Source organism: Contarinia nasturtii, unplaced genomic scaffold, assembly GCF_009176525.2.
Source record: "Contarinia nasturtii isolate CC-2019 unplaced genomic scaffold, AAFC_CNas_1.1 Cnas_scaffold_1428, whole genome shotgun sequence".
Lineage (NCBI taxonomy): Eukaryota > Metazoa > Arthropoda > Insecta > Diptera > Cecidomyiidae > Contarinia > Contarinia nasturtii.
Genome location: NW_022198765.1, coordinates 1 through 5,447, shown reverse-complemented (window position 1 = coordinate 5,447; position 5,447 = coordinate 1). Strand labels below are relative to the sequence as shown.

Sequence of the window (5,447 nt, the reverse complement as noted above, 5' to 3'; positions counted from 1 at the left end):
GCATTCGAAAAACATTAACTTGGAGCATTTTTATTAATTCAATAATTCAAATCAGAAATAATAAGTTTTCTAAAATTTATTCTTCATCGCCTTTCTGGTCGTCAATTTTCTGTTGGTCCACTTTAACGGATGCGATCTTCTCGGCATGACTAGTACACCAATTGTTCAATTTCTGGCGGAATGTGTTCTTGAATATGCCAATTCGTCCTTCGGTATCACCCTTGGCACTTGCAATGACTCGATTTTCGAATAAAGCGGAAGGCAAAGTTACATGAATGAGTTTATAAAACTTACATACTTGTGTGACTTCTATATTCCCCTCATGCTTACCATTCGCAGTTTCATAGCCTTTTTTTTCACGAAGCACTTTCAGAAGCGATGCGCGCCCAACCTTTTCTTTCTTCAATTGCTTCAGGATGTAAGATTCCGGAAAGAAAATGGTGAAGAGCCTGTTTATAAATTCACGATTACTCGCTTGTTCACTTGACATAGTATGCAATAAATCAATATTTCGTTTCAATATTTTCACACCATTTGGATACTTCAAGTTGTTCTATACCGACAAATCAAAGAACAAAAGAAAATAAATGGAGAATGAATTAAATTAAAGTTCTATAATATTCACAATTCGAGGAATTTGTTGCGAATGTCATAATTTCTTTCAAATATCTATAGTCGAATAAATTTTACTACGGTAAACCAAACAATCGATTCGATATTCAATTATTATGTAACTTATGTTTAAATGTGTCACTCAAGTGTTATACTAATTTTATTTTGAGACGCTATAGCGTCTAGAATTCCAATTTATAATTGTGGTGTACAGTGTACTCACTCCATCCAAAATTGGCTCCATTTTTTTGGTTGTAGCCGTTTGGTTGGTTTAACCTCTGCCTTGTTAATGTTTTCGGAACAGTGACTTATTGTTTTCTTCTCTTGGTCTTTTTCCATCATTTTTTGTTGTAAATAAACATTCAGCTTTCGCAACTGATCATTTTCTGTTGTCAACTAATCAAAATTGTGATAATTAATCAATGGCTCAACTCAAAATGAATCGGAAAACATACTTTTTCGATAATTGCATCCTTGAAGCACGTATGAACATTGGTCTCCTTTTCCTTTTGTTTGGATTGGCCGGTGTTGAGTGTGCATTAGCTCCAATAAGAATCCAATCACCATCGCCACATGAATATTTGGTATTTGTTGTTGTTTGGCGATTCTTATTAAGTGCAACTTGAATTGACCCAGATGATAATCTGTGAGTCGGAGTAGTCGGTTTGTGTTCCATACAAAATGCTTCGAATTTGATCGAATTATCGTTTGGATTAACATCTTCTTTAAGCGTCTTTTCATCTTGAGCACAAGTTACATGAAACTTATTCTTGCATTTTGCAAAAGAACAGGAAGTGCAAAAACCAGTTTTGTTGTTGCAAAATGAACACAATTTTCCACAAGTAAGAAGGTATTTTCGATAAATTAACGGGTTCCATGGTTTTTTCGTTAGAAAAACTGACACCTTTCATAAAAAGACCGCATATAACATGTACCCAACTTTTACATTCGGTTTGTTTCATCGCACCACCTTTCTTGTGACATAATTTACATTTGGCGGACTTATTCATTGCTAAGCGACATGGTGAACATTTCCAATTAATTGCCAGACCTTCAGCTCCATAACACAACTTATGCACTTTGAGGTCACAGCGTAAACAAATAAAAAGTGGATTTTTCTTTGTAATTTCATCATCACAAATGTTGCACGATGCCATTCTAGCTTTAACTGTATAAAAAGAAATAACCACATGTGTATGGAACAATACTTCAATTATTTTGTTCAGAAAGGTTGATTTGATTTCAAACTTAAATTCTTTATTCAATAAAGTGAATACTCACGGTGAAAGTATGCTGATTTTGTTTTCAAATGATGTTCAACTTATACCACTAAAATACCACTTTACGCTCGAAACACTTGTATCGTCGATTATATCATAGCAATCCTTTTTGCAACGACGACTGCTGTCGGCATGCGTACAAGGCGCGCGAAATGCTTATGGTGAGATGCTTGACGCGCTCAAATCTTGTACACTACATTCGACACACAAACACACAAACAATAATACGTGTGTCAACATTGTCAAATATAATACGTGTGTCAACATTGATTTGAACTCGACCGTTAAAAACACAATTTATGTTCCGTGTGCATGCAAGCTGATCTTTGCCTTCAATAATTAATATATTGCGCTACGTAGCAGACACAAAAGAGCTGTACATATTCTTATGCATCGAATTTTTATCGAAAATATATAAAATAGTGAGTTTTGTTTATATTTATACTAACTTTCGTCTTATTTGAAAAGAATACAAATAAACAATGTAATTTTTTTCAATCAAAACAACCTTTTTTGCATCGCATTGGACATGTCCAATTGATTAAATGTTTTAAATGTGTTGCTCAACGATGAGTTTAGAGACAAATTTCAGTTTTATGTGACTCATTTTGTGTTTTCAGTTTATTTCAGCATCATGGTGCGCGGTAAAAGAGCTCGATATTTTAGTTATTTTCAAGATAATGAACCGAATGCCAAAATTCCAAGGCAAACTAAATTCAATCGTCGAAATCGTGGGAAAAAGCAATTGCATAGTTTCAAATCCACAACGAATATTTCTTCAACGCCTGGTGTAACTGAAAATTTAATGGATTTATCAATTGTGACTAATAACGATTCACAAATTCAAAATGCCACGTCACATAATTTTGAAGAAACATGCTCGTTTATTGATACCTCAGACTCTCAAATGGCAATGAACATGTCGGCCGTGAATGATGAAAGTGTTATAGCAAACGAAAGCATTTGGTCCAACGATTCGGTGTCGCCTATTGAACAATTTAATCATGAAGAAAATGAATTTGAAATGTACCCGGAATATTCAAAAAAAATTCATGATAGTTTGAATTGTACAGTAAGCGATGCATATACCATGATTTACGCATATTCAGTTCGTCATACTCTTAACTGGACTCAAACTGAAGATTTGGCCCGGCTGATTAATTCAGTCATTGGTAAAGAGTCACTCAATCCATCAAAATACACATTTAAAAAAATGTTTAAATCGACTGAAACCAAGACAAGTGTACATTTTTTTTTTGTCATGTATGTGAAAAATATTTAGGTGTTAAGGGACAGTTCAAAGAAACAGTGTGTACAAAATGCGATAGTGACATACACACGGATACAAAATATGAAAAAAATCACTTTGTGTCAATATCCATTGAAAATCATTTAAAAAATGTGCTTGAACAAAATTCACTGCATTTATTGTTCGATACGAAATCCACTTCGGAGGATATATGTGATGTACATGATTCGAAAAATTTTCAGCGATTGAAACGTGAAATGGGAGATGATCCTTACATAACATTGACATTATATACGGATGGTGCTGCTGTATTTAAGTCCACAAAAAATAAATCACTTTGGCCTATTTGCCTTTATGTTCATGAAATCGATCTTAATTACCGTTTCAAGCGAGAGAATATTTTATGTTCTGCAATATCTTTCGGAAAAAAACCGAATATGCAAGTGTTTTTCAGACCATTGATTGAAGAAATAAATGCAATAAATCGTAGAGGTGGAATAAATGTTCGTGATAAAAATGAACAGTTAAGAGTAGTTAAAGTGGTTCCGATGATATTCACCGCTGATGCATTAGCTAAGGCTGATGTTTTAAATTTAATGCAACACAATGGCCATTATGGTTGTCCATATTGTTTGCATTGTGGAACAAATATAGAAGGAACAACACAAATCCGGTATTGTAAGAGAAACAATGCACCTGACAGAAAAAGCAATGTTGTAAGAGTGGACATGGTTCGCGCTCACGAATTGGGAACATGTATCAACGGATACAAAGGTCTTTCACCTCTCCTTGCACTCAATTATAACTTCGATATTGTTTGGCAAGTAGTCATCGATAAGATGCATTGTGTAGACATGGGCGTAATCAAGAAAATGTTTGACATGTTTTTGAACTTCAAATATCGCGAAGAAAGGTATGCGTTGTGCATATAAAAGGATTATTTTGGATCACTTCAATTAATAAATTTTATTTCGTTTTTTTATCGGTGATCGATTACATATTCTAGATAGAAGAATGAAAGAAATTCGAATGCCTCGACTGATAAGGAGAAATTTTCGACCACTTTCACATCGCGAGTATTTTCATGCTTATGAGTGGAAATTTATTTTACTCTTTGTTGCCTACCCTCTTTTGAAGGGAGTGCTACCTGATCGGTACTCTATTTTATTATTTACAATTTGTTTTTTAATAGCTCAGTATACAACAGTTTCTTATAAAACTGATTTGGTATTTGTTCAGAGCATCCATACTGATTGAGATACTGTTTTTTTTAAATTTATTCAAGGAATTTTGAACACTTGGGGAAATTAGTTGACGCTATGCATATTCTGAACAGCACACGCATAAGTGAACGGAAAAGAAAGAAGGCAACTAAACTATTAAATTCATTCGTTGACGAATTCGAAGATCTCTATGGAGAAATAAATATGGTTTACAATGTTCATCAGCTCAAACACTTGACTGAATGTGTGAACCGAAATGGACCACTCTTTGCATACTCAAATTACCCAATGGAAGATTTCATAGGTCATTTAGTATCTTTCGTAAAAGCGCCAACAGATGTAACAACTCAAGTTAGCTCACGATACATTTTGGAAAAAAATTTGCTTGTTCACTTACACAAATCAGAAAAAGCGCGCGATTTTTATGATAAAATTGAAAGTAAATTATCTTCTCCCATTGTTCGAAAAGTAAATGAGTCGTTAGCTATTGGCAAAGCAAAAGTATTGTCGGATTTGAGCGTTCAAGAAATGTCATTCATTAGAAACTTTTTGAGAATCGATGAATCCAGTGTGTCCATAACATATAGAAATAGCACTAAATAGTGTCGATATCTATACTATATCGGGGCACTATATATGTAAGATATTCCGCAAGACACCGTAGCTCACGAACGAAGTGAGTGCGGACAGCAAACATGTTGACGCATACACACAGTTTATTCTACTGCCGCACGGAAATTTGTGATTTTTTCCGTCTACACTGACTTCGATCGTGCGATACGGTGCCGTGCGGCAATATCTTTCATATATAGTGGACCGATATAGTATAGATATCGACACTATTTAGTGATATTTCTATATATTATGGACACACTGGATGAATCCATTCAAATTTATGAGTATAGTGCATCCTTTTTATGTAATCAAACGTATTATGAGACTTCTTCTAATAATTTACGTAAGCGTACTAATGATTCAATTTTATTTAATGCCGGCAGTAATTGTTTTGCTGAAATTAGAGCTATTGTAGTAGTTGATGACCAATTATATTTTTTAATTGACGAAAAATTTTCAAAAGTTCCA

At 34.1% G+C, this 5,447-nt stretch overlaps 2 long non-coding RNA genes across 3 annotated transcripts; one reads left to right on the top strand and one right to left on the bottom strand.

Moving 5' to 3' along the window:
• Positions 1–6: 6 nt before the first annotated feature.
• Positions 7–2,202, bottom strand: LOC116346094. Its single transcript, XR_004201558.1, has 4 exons — positions 1,894–2,202; positions 1,068–1,780; positions 836–1,008; positions 7–553 (listed from the first exon to the last, which is right to left on the bottom strand). It is a non-coding gene; the product is annotated as an uncharacterized LOC116346094 (long non-coding RNA).
• On the top strand, positions 2,137–5,441 carry LOC116346093. Of its 2 annotated transcripts, none has more exons than XR_004201556.1 (3): positions 2,137–2,314; positions 2,523–4,295; positions 4,427–5,441. It is a non-coding gene; the product is annotated as an uncharacterized LOC116346093 (long non-coding RNA). The 2 variants fall into 2 exon arrangements; XR_004201557.1 differs by lacking the exon at positions 2,137–2,314 and having other exon boundaries at positions 2,347–4,054; positions 4,148–4,295.
• Positions 5,442–5,447: the final 6 nt, after the last annotated feature.